Below are 16,628 nucleotides of genomic sequence, written 5' to 3' on the forward strand. Positions count from 1 at the left end.
CCTAATTATTCTTTGTCTTTTTCTTTAAAAAAAAAAATCTAAAAATCACTAGTTCTGCATTTAATATAAAACACTCAATAATGACCTAGCCTTAAATTTGAGCCATCTTATTTTATCAAAGAATCAAAATGAGTTTACTAAAATGAGAACTCCCATGCCAGATGGTCAATTTTCAGAAATCCCATACTTCTGACCAACACAGATGAAGTTCCAGGCAAACTCAAAGGAAAATAACACCATCTCCTTGTTTTACTGAGGTCTCATTATAAGAAACAGAGTCACATTCTAGCTAGACACAATTAAATTTATTTTCATATAATATAAAATATATCACGGAAGAAATAATTATGATTAGAGTTAACGTTTATTGACTAATCACTATGTGCCCAGGCTGGTACTAAGCCCTCCCTCATTAATCTTCCTAATCAAGCCTAGGAGGTAGAGTCTATCATGATCTCCATTTTACAGTTGAGGAAACTGAGGCATAGAGAGGTTAGCTATTTGCCAAAGGTAATTCAAGAAGTGGCACTGCAACAGGGTAAGACCCCACAAAGATTGGTGCTGGAGGAGGGCTGCTCAGAATTCAAGGTGGCTCTAAGGGCCTGTGGTCACTGGATCCTTGCCCCCACACTCTACGATTAATGTGACTCAGCTACCCCTACTTGGCTGCTGCTTTCCATGCCACCAACATCTGATGTTTGCTGCTCTCCTGTATTTCAGTCTGCACCAACAAGGCTTCCCATTGCTGATGCCCCCTCATGAACTTTCAGCTATAATTCCTAACTTTAACTGGTAGATTCCATCCATATTCCTTGTTTCAAAGTCCCCAGAAGAGAGAGAACCAGCTTGGCCCAGCTCATGTTTTTGAGACAGACGAAAGAAGTCACAGGTTGCTCTGCTCAGCAGACCCCAGGTTGCCTGGGTGCCCTCCCTGGTCCTGTGGCCCATGAAGTGCGAGAATGGCACAGGACAGAAAACAAGGCCATCCAGGATGTAAGGTCTATAGCCATAATAACTTCTCTTAGAACAGGGTATAGGCATACTTTCCAGCACACTTTTATCCTCTACTATCTAATCTATACAGTGTACTAGAAGGGCATATTCCAACTAATTGGCTGAATTTAATAAGTATTTTTATATGGCATTTATAAACTATACCAAGAAAACTGCAAATAAAAATTTCTGCTTTGTAAACAAGGCCGGACTGTGAGTAGGAAAACTACACTCCTCTCTCCTTTACTCTCCCATGACTACTGCACTCATAAAACTTCTGACACTAGATACGTGGGGCTTTTTGCCCATACTGAACAATTCTGCAAATCCAGCTGGGTGTCCTACAATTTAACTCAATTCTGACACTATCTCCCTGCAGATCCCACAGGTTAAGGGCTCAGCCCACAAAATTGCTCCCTCCACTTCAGATGCCAATCACAAGTCCACATTGTCACCTGTGCTTCTGACCAGCTATAAATCAGAGGTTCCCAGGCTGCATCCTTGGGTTCAGTAATTTGTGAGAGCAACCGCTGAACACGGGAAAACAGCTTTACTTATTATTTACCAGTTTATTAAAAAAGGATATGATAAAGAATACAGATGAACATCCAAATAGAAGAGATGTGTAGAACAAGGTATGTGGGAAGGGGCACCCAGCTTCCATGCCCTCTTTGGGTGCACCACCCTCCCAGCACTTCCATCTGTTCACCAACCCACCAAGTTCTCCAAACCCCATACCATTAGGATTTTTATGGAGGCTTGATTATGCAGGCATGATCAATTACTAGCTCCATTTCCAGCCCTTTTCTCCTCTCTGGAAAATGAGTGATGGGGCTGAAAATTCCAAGTTCTAATCAAGACGTGGTCTTTCTTGTGACCAGCCCCCCATCCAGGAGCCCACCAAGAGTCTCCTCATTAGAACAGACATTCCTATTACCCAGTAAATTGCAAGGGATTTAGGAACCTAGTGTCAGGAACCAGAGTCAAAACAAAATATTAGAACAAAAGATGCTCCTATGTGCTCTTCTCACGTAGGAAATTACAAGGGTTTTAGGAGCTCTGTTCCAGCAATCAGGGTCAGACACCAATATATATTTTCTATTATTTCACAGATTGGATAACTTTATATACCAAAGTGTAATCAATTCAAACCAATATTTAATTGAGCATGTACTACAAGTAACATCAAGGACAAACTTCCTAAGAGTAGGAATAGAGTTTTTAGGATTTGAGGGGTAGGAAAGACAACACATGTCCCCCAAACTGGGGTCAGATATATTGTAAAGGACACACGTTCTTTAAGAAATCTTAACTTTTGTGTTTGTAGTCTAAGAATAATCTAAGAAATATAGGAGCAGATTTGGGATCATCTGCACGGACGCCTCAAATCTATGTACTGTCATGCAATTTTGGTGTTTGGGTCTGTGTTTTTCTTAATGCCAAACAGCATCAACATTCATTTTGGTGAGCAAACCATAAAGGGAAACCTAATGACACACATGAGCCGCATTTATGCCAAAATGCACCGTATGCAGCAGTTTGATTTCCTGGTGGTTTGAACAGAGAAAAATGGAGACAGGATTGAGGTACTGAAGGCACTACATTCATGACGGAACCAGCAACTTTACTTCAAAAACTATCATTCTTTATACCCAGTTAATGGTGTCAAGTTTGATTTTTAGCTTATAAATTAGATTGGGTTGTACAGTTGAATGACAATTACTGCATAATGCAAGGAGTTTATGTTTCCTCAGGTGGTGGTGTTATTTAAGTACCATTATCACCAAAATAATTTATTAAATTTAATAATTCTTAATCCTTCTCCTTTTAATAATTTAATAGTAATTTAGTTTTTAGAATTTCATCAATTCTTTTCTTTTTTAAAATTTTTTATTTATTTATTCATTTAAGTAATCTCTACACCCAACGTGGGGCTGGAATTCACGGCCCTGAGATCAAGAGGAGCATGCTCTTCCAACTGAGCCAGCTAGGCCCCCTAATTCTTTTTTTTTTTTTTTTAATGTTTATTTATTTCTGAGAGAGACAGACAGAGAGTGTGACTGGGGGACGGCAGAAAGAGAGGGAGACACGGAATCCAAAGCAGGCAGGGCTCGAACTCACATACCGTAAGATCATGACCTGAGCTGAAATCAGATGCTTAACTGTCTGAGCCAGCCAGGTGCACCACCCCCCCCCCCCCCAAATTCTTTTACTTTTAAAAGAAGACCATATATTTCCTAAAGTCTGAGGAACACTGATTTAGGTTAACTAATTTTCAGATGAAAGGCACAAGGCCCTGAAATATAAAGAAAGCTGTGAACTACTTAAGATAGGGACTATGACTTATTCATCCCAAGAGCCCAGAACTTAGATCCTCCGTACACTGTTACTAAACTCGAGTGCCCAGGACCACAGCAAGATGGTGACGGAGGCAAGGCTAGCTTCTTACACCTATCTTCTTTCCTAGACTCCACCCCCTCCTTCCCTCCCTCCCCTGGCCCCGGGAGGCTTGTCAGTCCTTGCCTAGCTGGGTCACCTAAGTGCGACTGACCTTTTATTTTTAAATTTTTTTTTTCAACGTTTTTTATTTATTTTTGGGACAGAGAGAGACAGAGCATGAACGGGGGAGGGGCAGAGAGAGAGGGAGACACAGAATCGGAAGCAGGCTCCAGGCTCTGAGCCATCAGCCCAGAGCCCGACGTGGGGCTCGAACTCACGGACCGCGAGATCGTGACCTGGCTGAAGTCGGATGCTTAACCGACTGCGCCACCCAGGCGCCCCGCGACTGACTTTTTAAAAACTGTAAATATATTTGACACTAATGATGAGGGAGCATGGGGCAAGCTGAGGGCAAAGTACAGGCTAACAGCACTCCCCACCTCCCCCAGGCGGGATATGTGTGATATTCCTCGGACACTCCTGGCTGCCCAAGAACAGGGGAAAGGAAAGAAAGCAAATGGTTGGCTGATAGAGATCACAGCCATGCAGGACAGGAGTCTCCTTCAGTTTATGGATAACTTAGTAAACTGCAAGAAAAAGGCAATTTTACCCATAGCCTAATCTCCAGAAACCTACAGACTCTGTTTCCTGGAGCCCTAAATATCACCCTCATCAAGATGGACAGGGGTTTAAACGCTTGCCATGGTGGCATGGGAAACTAAGGCAAATGAAAAATTAAATGCCCTTATTGCCGAAAGCCCATTGACGAGTCCTTGAAACAGGCAGAGTAACCTCCTTCCAGGAGCTCAGCTGAAAGATGGTGACACTTTGCTAGGGGCAAAAAGGAATCTTGGACTAACATTATCCTACCCTCCTAGGACCCTGTAAGACTACTTTAACATATAAAAATTCCTTTGGAAACTTCCTTTAACTCAATTCCCCCAACATATATGCTGGCAATTATACTCCAAGATTATGGCCCCCTGATACACATCTGAAAGGTCTCATGACTGAGGTTTTAACTAAGTGGTAATAAATGGTGTTTTCCTAACAACAGCTAGCCCCTGAAGGTCCTAGAAACCTTGCTTCCAAAATACCTCAAAGACTTACTCTATCCCTAAGCCCCTCCCAACCTCAGGGTATATAACGAGTTACTCATCACAACCCCAGTGCAGCTCTTTCTGCCCACGAGTCCGGGCCCCGTGTTTTAATCAAATCACCTTTTTGCACCAAAGATGTTCTTTTTTTTTTTTCACCTTTTTACACCAGAGAATTCTTTTTTGGCCGTCAGCTCCAGACCACGCCACCATCACCCCCTAAAACTCATCAATACTGTCTTCCATTAGTTTTCCAATGTCCTTTTCCTGCCTTTTTTCTCTCTCCCGTTCTCAGTAGTTGCAATAATTGAAACTACAATTCAACTATAGCTTACTCTGTGCCCAGTGCCTTGCAAACATTACCTTGTTTAACATTTAGACTTCTCAAATCTTAAATTGTCTTCAGTTTTGTTTACTTTTTTTTTTTTTTTTTTTTTTTCAGCTTAGCAGCTTTTCAAGATGAATGGTTACTGAGTGTTCTTAAAGGCTGGCACTTTGAGCCTGAATCAGGCTACTGTGTCTACTGAATTAATGATACTTGTCTATTGAATTAATGATACTTGCCTAGTCATTATCTTAAGAGGTTTTTGTTGTCTTTAAAGAGAGATGATTCATTTTGCTTGGGACAGAATGGTGCTCAATAAAAGGCAGTTCACATGCAAGTGGAAACCTCTGTATTTTATGTGTTCTGCTGTGAGCTGCTTTCCTTAGCCAGGTTCCCTGAAAGAAAACACCCCTCCTCTTCTTCTCTCAATCCATCATTTTTCATAGACAGGGTTCCCAAACAAGACAGGAAAAGTACCAAATGTAACACTGTTCTTCCTTTACGCAGTGCTTTACAGCTACCCCACACATGGCAGGCTCCATAGCCAGGGATACCACTGTGTTGAAAACCCTTATCTCTGTTCTACAGATGTGGAAAGATTTTCCTGAGGGTATTAAAAATATCTAGAGTGTTATCCAAATTGGAAGAAGAACTTAAGTTTAATTCAAATCACTGTGGTCCCATTTACAACACTGTCATTACAAGACTGAGTCCAGTGATAGCTACAGAAAAAAAACAGAATGAACGCTGTAGGGGAGGAAAAAGTTTTCCTCCTCCCTCTTATGGTCTCTGGTTGGGTCTGCAAGTCAAACCGACAAAAACGGATTAATAGGAGAAAAGTGTACAATTCATGGTAACAGAAAAATTTCCCCCTTTAACTTTATATCTTAAAGAGAATTTCTAAGATAGCTATTCCCATCCCCACTGTGAATCTGTTACATGGGACTGATATCTCAAACTTTGTTAACAAGTTCTTTTTGTTAACAAATTATACTAAAGTCTAGACATATCTAACAGATTTCTTCTGCAGTTCCTGTAGGGGAGAAACTCTTTTCTTCCCTTCTAGTTTCTTTGGCTAGTCTAATAATTAAATTCACATTAGCCAGGTTGACAAGAGAAAAAAATTTAACTTTGTATGTACAAGAATCCCAGACATGAGGCTCCCAGGCAGGCAATCGAGGTTGATTTCCCATTCTGAGCTAAGGAGGAGGGGATAGGGGTCTAGGACTTCAAAGGGAAAGAAGACAATTCACAGGAAGAAGGGAAGAGCAGATATTGGGTAAACAAATGTTCCAGGTGTAGATCAGTCTTTCTAATGTAAAAAGTCATCCCTGGTAATAGCTTCTGCTGGTTAAGTCCCCCTATCTAAATTCTCATAGGTAGTTAAGGGAGAGGGAAAGGAAAAAAACAAAACAAAACAAAACAAAAAGCCACCCTTTCCTGCGTCTGTTAGGTCTTGATTGTCTCCAGCTCAAAATAATCCACAGGGCAAAACAGCACATTTTGGGGTCACGTATCCTGCTCCCTCTCATTCCCTAGTATTGATGATATCAAGATTGAAAAGAATGACTTACCATTGATTCTGGTTTAAAAACAAATTATCAAGAACACAATAACCTACAAAATAAGGCAATGCTTATCAACACACACTCCTGAGTTTGCTGATTGCGGCATGTGAGAAACAACAGGAGGCTGTTAACAGGCAAGGGAAGGAATGAATCCCAGCACTTCAGCACTTTACAGGCTTGACCTTTAACACCGGGCAAATCTGTGAATTTGCCAAAGTCAAGCTGGGTTGAGGGTAAGAAGGTTGTTGGACCCACTACTGAAAGTACTGGCTCATTTACCAAAGCAAACAGAACTGAAAAGACCAACGCCAAACAAAATGAAGCTCTGTGGCTTTTTTTAAAGATCATTCCAAATATATATTTTTTCTCCTTACTGAAGGGTAGCCCAATGTGCCATTGCAAAGCAAGCTTCTTTAGTGTAAAGATGATTTTGAGCTAATTATTTTTAAGAAACTACAAATGCAGGAGAAGCTCCTTTTGTAAAGGGTATCTACATTTATAAAGGAAATTTACATTAGAAAGGGGGCCTCTACCTGGAAGAGAGCTATTACCACAGAACTTTTTCACCTGAGGGACTTAACCTGCCTGGCAGGACAATCTTTGTTTACAAAACATCCCTCTTCTCATCTTCCCCCCAATTGCTTCTCCCTTTGAAGCCTCAGCCCCTAAACTTGTGCTTAGCTCAATTGCTGGTCACCTTTTGAAACTCATATTATCATGGAACATTCCAAATTGAATGTTATCGTTCTCCTGTTAATCTGTCTTGTATTACTGGCTGGGGCGGGGCGGGGGGGGGGGGGGGTGTTGTGGACAGGGAGTCTTGACCAAGAACTCAGAAGGGTAAAGAGAAAATTATTTTTCCTTCCCAATTCACCTTGGAAGCAAAGCCCTTAGCCCTTGTTTTAAGATAACTACAAAATAAGAATAGATAAGCATCTGTAATAAAGATCTTTAAAAGATAAAAGGGTATAATGTAAAGTGTTCAATTCACACCTGGCTCCCACCATGGGCTCAATAAATTAGAGCTATAATCATTGTTGTTGTTAGTATTTTCTTAGATCTTAAAACTCAAATTAAAATGGTCAGGCCTGGGGTGCCTGGGTGGCTCAGTCCATGAAGTGCTCAACTCTTGACTTCAGCTCAGGTCAGGATCTCATGACTAATGGCATCAAGCCCCTAGATGGCTCCACACTGACAGCACGGAGCCTGCTTGGGATTCTCTCTCTTTCTCTCTGCCCGCCCCCCCATCCCCACTCTTGCTCTCGCATGCTCTTTCTCTCAAGATAAATAAATAAACTTTAAAAAAAGGGTCAGGGGCACCTGGGTGGCTCAGATGGTTGAGTGTCTGACTTCGGCTCAGGTCATGATCTCGTGGTTCCTGAGTTGGAGCCCCACACAGGGCTCTCTGCTGACAGCCTGTGAGCACAGAGCCCACTTGAATCCTCTGTCCCCCTCTCTCTGCCCCTCCCCCACTTGCACTCTCTCAAAAAAAGAAATGGCCAGGCCTGAGATAAAAACAGTAACATTCTACTCCAGCTATTGCCCAGGTGAGCACCGACACACCTGTTTTAGTCTGTTAATCTTTGCTTAAACCATTGTCAGCAGCCCTTTGTTTTGTTTTGGTATCACTTTAAGGATGCTGGTTAGTGGTGAATCCAATTTTAAACTCCTTAAAATTTTACAATCCAGTTGACTTTTCCCCCAGAAGAAATATACCTGTTGCCTCCAAGCTTTGGCTGTTTCACGGATTGTACATCAGGAGCTTGTTTGTACAAGTTTTATATTCCTAAACACTTAATACCATGGCAGCTTGGTAAATCGCAAAATTCTATGTTTTTTTTTTTTATTTTTTTAACGTTTATTTTATTTATTTTTATTTTTTGCAATATATGAAATTTATTGTCAAATTGGTTTCCATACAACACCCAGTGCTCATCCCAGAAGGTGCCCTCCTCAATACCCATCACCCACCCTCCTCTCCCTCCCACCCTCCATCAACCCTCACCCACCCTCCCCTCCCTCCCACCCCCCATCAACCCTCAGTTTGTTCTCAGTTTTTACCAGTCTCTTATGCTTTGGCTCTCTCCCACTCTAACCTCTTTTTTTTTTTTTTCCTTCCCCTCCCCCATGGGTTTCTGTTAAGTTTCTCAGGATCCACATAAGAGTGAAAACATATGATATCTGTCTTTCTCTGTATGGCTTATTTCACTTAGCATCACACTCTCCAGTTCCATCCATGTTGCTATAAAGGGCCATATTTCATTCCTTCTCATTGCCACGTAGTAGTACTCCATTGTGTATACAAACCACAATTTCTTTATCCATTTGTCAGTTGATGGACATTTAGGCTCTTTCCACAATTTGGCTATTGTTGAGAGTGCTGCTATAAACATTGGGGTACGAGTGCCCCTATGTATCAGTACTCCTGTATCCCTTAGGTAAACTCCTAGCAGTGCTATTGCTGGGTCATAGGGTAGGTCTATACGTTTATTTATTTTTGAGAAACAGAGAGAGACAGAGAACTAGCAGGGGAGGAACAGAGAGAGAGACACAGAATCCGAAGCAGGCTCCAGGCTCCGAGCTGTCAGCACAGAGCCTGATGCGGGGCTCGAACCCACGAACCATGAGATCATGACCTGAGCCGAAGTCAGTTGCCTAACCGACTGAGCCAGCCAGGTGCCCCGCAAAATTCTGTATGTTTTTACTGGCCCCCAAGATTCCAATCTGGTATTATTGCACAAAAAAGTCAAATTTCTTTTTTTTTTTTTAATGTTTATTTATTTTGAGAGAGAGTGAGTGAGAGAGAGCGTGGGAGAGGCAGAAAGGGAAAGAGAGAGAATCCCGAGTAGGCTCCATGCTGTCAGCACAGAGCTTAATGCAGGGCTCAAACTCAGGAATCATGAGATCATGACCTGAGCTGAAATCAAGTGTCAGATACTCGACCAACTAAGCCACCCAGGCACCCCAGAAAGTCAAGTTTAAAAGTGTGTGTGTGGCGGGGGGGGGGGGGGGGGGGGGGGGGGGGGCAGGGGGAGGGAGAGAGAGGAAAGAGAAAACAAAGTCTGGAAAGACAGAAGATAAAATATTTATCTCTCAGTGGTGGGATAGCAGGTACTTTGCACTTTCTCCCTGTTTTGCTTATTTTCTTAGTACTTCAAAAATGAGGGTGAATTACTTGTACCTTTATTAGTTAAAAATGTACTTATATAAACACTGTAATTGAATATATTTTAAAAAAAATTTTAATGTTTGTGTGTGTGTGTGTGTGTGTGTGTGTGAGAGAGAGAGAGAGAGAGAGAGAGAAAGAGACAGACTGCAAGTGGGTGAGGGGCAGAGAGACAGGGAGACATAGAATCTGAAGCAGGCTCCAGGCTGTGAGCTGTCAGCACAGAGCCCCACGCGGGGCTTGAACCCACGAACTGTGAGATCATGACCTGAGCTAAAGTTGGTCACTTAACCAACTGAGCCACTCAGGTGCCCCTGTAATTGAATATCTTTAGATAACCCTACTAGGGAGAGCTTTCTATCTCCTCAGCCCAATGGGTCCTTTTTGTATCTCACTAGGCTCTGAAAGAGTCATACCAGTTATCCATGGTATGCTTAGTTTGCTGCCTATACCCCCAATTCCAACCAGACATTTTCAAAAGGTAACCAACAAACAGTACAAATCAATACCATTGCTACTGAAAAGATCGAGTTCTTGCTCTATCAGATGTGAGCTAACAACTTCATCTTTGGGATTGAGACAGCCCTAAATTTTAATCTGTCATTTAGGAGCTGTATCATTTTGGACACATGTTCCCAATCTATAAAATGGGTACATGAATCCTGACTTCACAGGAGAGTTTTGAATATTAGGGATGAGTATACAACCCCAAAGTGCCTGGCAAAAGCCAGCCTTCAAAATGCAGTAGCTATGCTTATGATTCTTCTCCGTAGGTACGACAGCAAGTGGTCCTTTCTGTTTCCACCTCCCACCCCCGCTAAGTATGAACATCTCCAAAGGCAGGACCTCCAACACAGGTTTGCCAGCGAAAGGGAACCAGCCTGCACTCATTTGCTGTTGAAATGATGAAGATGCATATACCTCTTCAGACAATACTATTTTATTTATCTATATGTGTTACATATAGATATCCAAAATCTCTATTTAGGTCAGCTGTTTATACTGATCTAGCAGCTGATTAAGTGACTACCAGATCGTATATGTTACTGCTAATCCAGAACAATGAAGCTTTTGTCCTGCTTACCCTTCTAATTTATTAACCACCTGTATTCTTAAAGACCTTCTCCTTTTCTCTAAATAATTAAGTTGATAAAATGCTCTGTGGACAGGGTTCATTTTCAGATTCAGTATCTCTGAATCTCTTTTTAATTTTTCTTTTTTTTTTAAGTTTATTTATTTGTTTTGAGAGAGAGAGAGCAGGGGAGGGTCAGAGAGAGACAATCCCAAGCAGGTTCTGCTATGTCAGCTCAGAGCCCAATTCGGGGCTTGATCTCATGAACCATGAGATCATGACCTGATGAAAATCAAGAGTCAGATGCTTAACTGACTGAGCCACCCTTGCAAGGTGCCCCTTTTAATCCTTTTGACAATTATCTTCTAAGTCTGTGTCTCTAAAATTGTCAAGGCTACAGCCAGAAGTCTCAGACTGCCCCAGCTCAGATTCCAACTCTCCATTTCAAACCATGTGATAAATTACTTATCCCCACTGTGTTTCAGATTCCTCCACAGTATAAGATAATAATAGCACCTATTCTGTCTCATAAGGTAAAGTGCTTAGAACAGGGAGAGCCCAGCATACAGTAAGTAGCAATTATTATATGTGATCAATATTATAAAGGTGAAATATACTCCACGAATATTTGCAACTCCATCAGAATGGCAAACTGCCTACCTGCAGGATTCTCTTTCAAATGATAACCATTGTTGGAAAACCATTAAATGTGCATACAATTGTCATAGCAAAGAGAAAATGACACACATAGTCTCTAAAGTAATTTCTGCATGATGGATGTTACTGGAAGTTGAGTGGCAGAACATTATTCACTCCCATGGAGAAACCTGGTTTGGGGGTTCCCAATAAACTACAGTAATAACTAGTTGGCTCTGCCCCCAGTCAAGTTCAGTCATCTCAGATGTGTTTGAATGCTGAGTCGCTTATTGTTTGTTTAATCCTCGGTTTCCTCTTCTTTATTCCGGCCTCCCCCAGCAGATGTCCCCACGCATATGGGAGTGCTTGGGGAAGACCAGCAGCAGCATACCCCACAAGGGGACACATCAAAACTATCCCCAGACCATTATCCAGAAACTTGCTGAGCTGATTGAAGGGCACAAAGTTTCTCAGGCATTCTTTGTTCCTTCCTCCCCACTGTGTGCAATCACTCAAAACAAGGATCTCTGTGAGCGCCAGCACCAGCAATGATTCTGTCACCGGTTTAAGCAACTCTGCAGAGGATCAAATCTCTGCCTTTTAAGCCTGTGTTTTCCACAAACCCAATTCCCAAAGATGGTGAAGACGTGCTTCAAAGATATTCATTTGAATTTTTACTTCCATGGTGAAATGCCCTCTGATTTAATTACTATTATTACTCTGAGCCAGAAAAGACACATTATTTGGCAATTGAGAGGGAAAAACCTGAGCCAGAAAGACCTCCTGACATTTTATATCAATAAATTAGAAAGAAATAACCAGGTTCTCCTGAAAAAGATGGAGATCAGCAGAAATATTTTGTGATGGGCTTCATGTGACGTGGAAGTAGTTCTAATTCTTTATTCTAATAAACTTCCAGAGCTCCAGGAATCACATTGTTGGGTGTGACAGGTTGGAGGTCATGTAGGAGTCTCTACATGTCTACAGTTAATAACAGTCTGTGGAGATTATATTTAACCACGTGTAAACAGCTGGTGTGGAATCGGCCCACTGTTCGACCCAGCTGGAAAGCACCAGAATGGTTAAGCTAAAGACTGCAGGGGCAGCACAATATCCACCAGCTCTCTGCTAGAGGAGATTACCAGGGCAGGTAATACCTCCCAAGTGATTTTCTGGCCTTCCATGAGTATCCAGGCTCACAAAGAGTTTGATTCTCCTTTCTCAAAATTCCTATACTACTTGCAGTCTGATGTTCACACTCTATCACTTGATTTTAATAGAGACTAGGCAATAAAGAGTTAAAATAGTCTAATTGTTTCTGTAGATTGGTCTTTTCTCACTACAAAGCTCTCCTCATCAGGGTCATTGATAATATCCTTTGAACATCCAACAACTCCACAACAATCCGCACAGACTAGGTGATCCTCTCAACTCAACTGGATAAAAACACCACTGTTCAAATGTCACACCAGCTCAGCCTACGCCTTCTTCCCACGGCAAACAAAACGTGTGCTTCATAAAACAAAATACATTTTAAAAAATTACGTTTTACTTTTTTTTTTTAATGTTTATTTATTTTTGAAAGAGAGAGCACATGAGCACGGGAGGGGCAGAGGGAGAGGGAGATACAGAATCCTAAACAGGCTTCAGGCTCTGAGCTGTCAGCACAGAGTCCAACACAGAGCTTGAACTCCCAGATCATGAGATCGTGACCTGAGCCCAAGTCAGAAGCTTAACTGACTGAACCACCCAGGCACCCCTAAAAATTTTTTTTAGTAATCTCTACACCCAATGTGGGGCTTGAACTCATGACCCCAAGATCAAGAGTAAGGAGCTCTATCAACAGAGCCAGCCAGATGCCCCAAAACAAAATATATTAAAATACTTAGGTATAATGGTAGAAAGATTTATTAGCCAGGTGATATGGTTTACAACACCAGCGTTGCAAACTATGTGATCTTGGGCAAACCACTTACCCTCTCTGTGCTATAATCATGAATCCAATTAGTCATTTGACAGGTCTTTAATTATCATTTGATTTGTGTAGAATGTGGTGCTAGAAAGGGATACAAAGGTAAATAAGGCTTCCTCAAGTCTATCTTCTGACACTTATATTAAAGTTTTCATTTCTGTGATATTTTATTTTGAAAGCTCTCTTTTCTTAGTCTCCGAGTATTCCCTCTTTACAGCACTCTGTCCTAATATCTTCTCATCCCTTTGAGAATATTAGTGTAATCTTTTAATGTTTATTTTTCCATGTAGAGTCTCTGTTTTCGCCAAAGTTCCTCTATTTTTTTGTTAGATTTTTGTCTCTATCATATTATGTGCTTTCCTCCAGTCATCTTTTAGAGTGAGGATGAAAAGCTGACAGGAAGCTCTGAACACTTTTCAGTGTAGCCTATAAACTGTGTTCTCACTATAGAGCAGTGGCTTTCCAAATATTTTGACCAGATTCCCAGACTGCTGGGAAGATGATGGAGTAGGAGGACCTTAAGCTCACTTCGTCCCATGGACACTACTAGATAACACTCACATCAGTGTACATAACCCAGGCAATGATCCAAAGACGGGCAGAAAAACTCCACAAGTAAATGGAAAGAAGAGGCTACATGAAAAGGGTAGGAAGGGCAAAGACATGGTGGGGAGCTGAAAGATGGCAAGGCTGTCCATGGGAGGGAGGAACTGTGGGTAGGGAGAGAGGAGAGAAATAGATTATCACACCAGGAAAGATGAATCCCCATAATATTTGGCATTAAAGACCAGAAGGGCCAAATTTTGTGAGTTCTTACAACCGTGAGATGTAAACCTGGAATTTTATTATTTTTTTTAATGTTTGTTTATTTTTGAGAGAGAGAAAGAGAGTATGAGTGGGGGAGGGGCAGAGAGAGAGGGAGACAGAATCCGAAGCAGGCTCCAGGATCCAAGCTGTCACCACAGAGCCCGACATGGGGCTCGAACTCACAAACCGTGAAATCATGACCCGAGCTGAAGTCGGACACTTAACCGACTGACCCACCCAGGCACCTCGTAAACCTGGAATTTTAAAAATCAGTGGGCTCAGCTCTGGGAGAGCTGGGAAGGCAAGAGGAAATTGGGTCCCCACCCTTAGAGAGAGCACAACAGTCCAAAATGATATAGCATACAAGATGGAGTTAGAAGAATGCCTGGGATATATGGTAGGGAGAGTTATTTACTAATCTCAGAGCATGTGGAGGGACTGAGATGTATGAGGAAGATAGGAGCTGGGAGGCACCACTTCCCTCCCACACACCCAAGCATAAAAACATGGCCATCTGTGGGAACCAGTGCTGTGCCTACATACAGTACCTAACATCCTTACATCAAGCACTGCCCTTGGGCGTCATGGATCTATGCTTTCCAGTCAGGCTTGTCTCAGTCCCATTGCTGTGGGTCTCCTTCCCAGAAGACCATGGCAAGCCTTGCTAACACATCACCTCCAGACCCGGGGGCTTTGTGGGGCCTTGGTCCTGACAGCAGCAGGTCCCCTCTCGCAAAGGATTGGTGCACAAACCTTACTAAAACTGCCTGCTCCACCCCCACATGTTTCTTGTATACACCCCCTCCAATACTCTCTTGGATGAAGCCCATTCAAAACGAGGACACAAGTCTGGCAGTGTGCAAGCAACCCAGACAGGAGCCAGCACCACTCCAAAGTGACTCTTGCCCCGGGAAGAGGGAAAAATAACCACACATACCACTCATATTGCAAGCCCAGCACTGGGCTGGAGGCACAGATCTAGTCTGATTGCAGGGCCTGCCCACCAATGAAAGTTTCTTAGGAGACAACACAGGAAAAGCACCCTGCAGTTTGGTGGTACTGCACCTGACAAACACCAAGTCTGACTCAACTCAAGCCCAAGACAGCCTCAGACTTGTCCAGGAACACCACAGAGACAAAACCCTGCCTACATCAGGCAAAGAGAGTGTCTGTACACAACTGGACTGAAGGAAAAAGCAGCTCAGCCACAACAGCAAGGTGTATGCAACACACAAGAGACACCACTGAAGCACGCAGTGCTGGTAAATAGGGGACACTGCACTGTAGGGCACTACAGGACCTCTTCTTCATGCAAGAGACATAGCTGACGTTCCTAACACACAGAAACAGATACAGACAGACAAAATGAGGAGACCGAGGAATATGTTCCAAATGAAAAAAGAGGAAAAAAACCACAGCAAGTGACCTAAGCAAAATAGAAGTAATATATGCCTGATAGATAATTTAAAGTAATGATCATAAAGATATTTACTGAATTTGAGAAAAGAGTGGAGGACATCAGTGAGACCTTTAAAAAAGAGATATGGAAAAAAACAGAGATTAAGAACACAATAAATGAAAATAAAAATACACCAGGTGGAATAAGTAGCAGACTAGAGCAAGCCAAAGAACAAATCAGTGACCCGGATGATGGAATAATACAATCAAGCTGAGCAGTGAGATAAAAAATTATGCAAAGTGGGAATAGACTTAGGGAATTCAGTGACACTATCAAGTGTAATAACATTCACATTATAGGGATCCCAGAAGGAAAAGAGAAAGAATGGGAGACAGAAAATTTATTTGAAGAAATAACTGAAAACTTGACAAATCTGAAGAAAGGAAGAGAAATTCAGATCCAGGGGGCACAGAGATTCCCCAACAAAATCAACTGAGGAGGTCCACACCAAGACACATAGTAATTAGAATGGCAAAAAGTAGTGATAAAGAGAAAATATTTAAAGCAGCAAAAGAAAACAATTACATACAAAGGAAACCTCATAAGGCTATCAACTGAGTTTTCAACAGAAACTTTAGAGGCCAGAAGGGAGTGGCATGATATTTTCAAAGTTCTGAAAGGAAAAATCTATCTCTAAGAATACTTTATCCAGCAAGGCTACCATTCAGGGAAAAAGAGGAGAGATAAAAAGTTTCCCAAACAAAGGCTAAAGGAATTCACGACCACTAACCAGCCCTATAAGAAATGTTAAAGGGGATTCTTTGAGTGGAAAGGAGGGGCCATAAGTAAGTGCAATAAAAGAAGCACAAAAGCTGTAAAATTAAGTCTATTTTTAAAAATCAGTCAAGGGACTCACAAAATAAAAGAATGTAAAGTATGACACCAAATCTCTAAAATGGGGTGTAAAGAATGGGTTCAAGCTTAAGAACCCATCAACTTAATATAGACTGCTATAGGCAGATGTTATATACAATCCTAGTAATAAGCACAAACCAAAACCAGTAACAGATATGAAAAAAAGAGAGAAAGAGAGAGGAAGGAATCCAATTATCTCACTAAAGAAAGCCAAGTTATCTTAAGAGAGCAAGGGAAGA

This window comes from Panthera leo, chromosome C1, assembly GCF_018350215.1.
Source record: "Panthera leo isolate Ple1 chromosome C1, P.leo_Ple1_pat1.1, whole genome shotgun sequence".
Taxonomy (NCBI): domain Eukaryota; kingdom Metazoa; phylum Chordata; class Mammalia; order Carnivora; family Felidae; genus Panthera; species Panthera leo.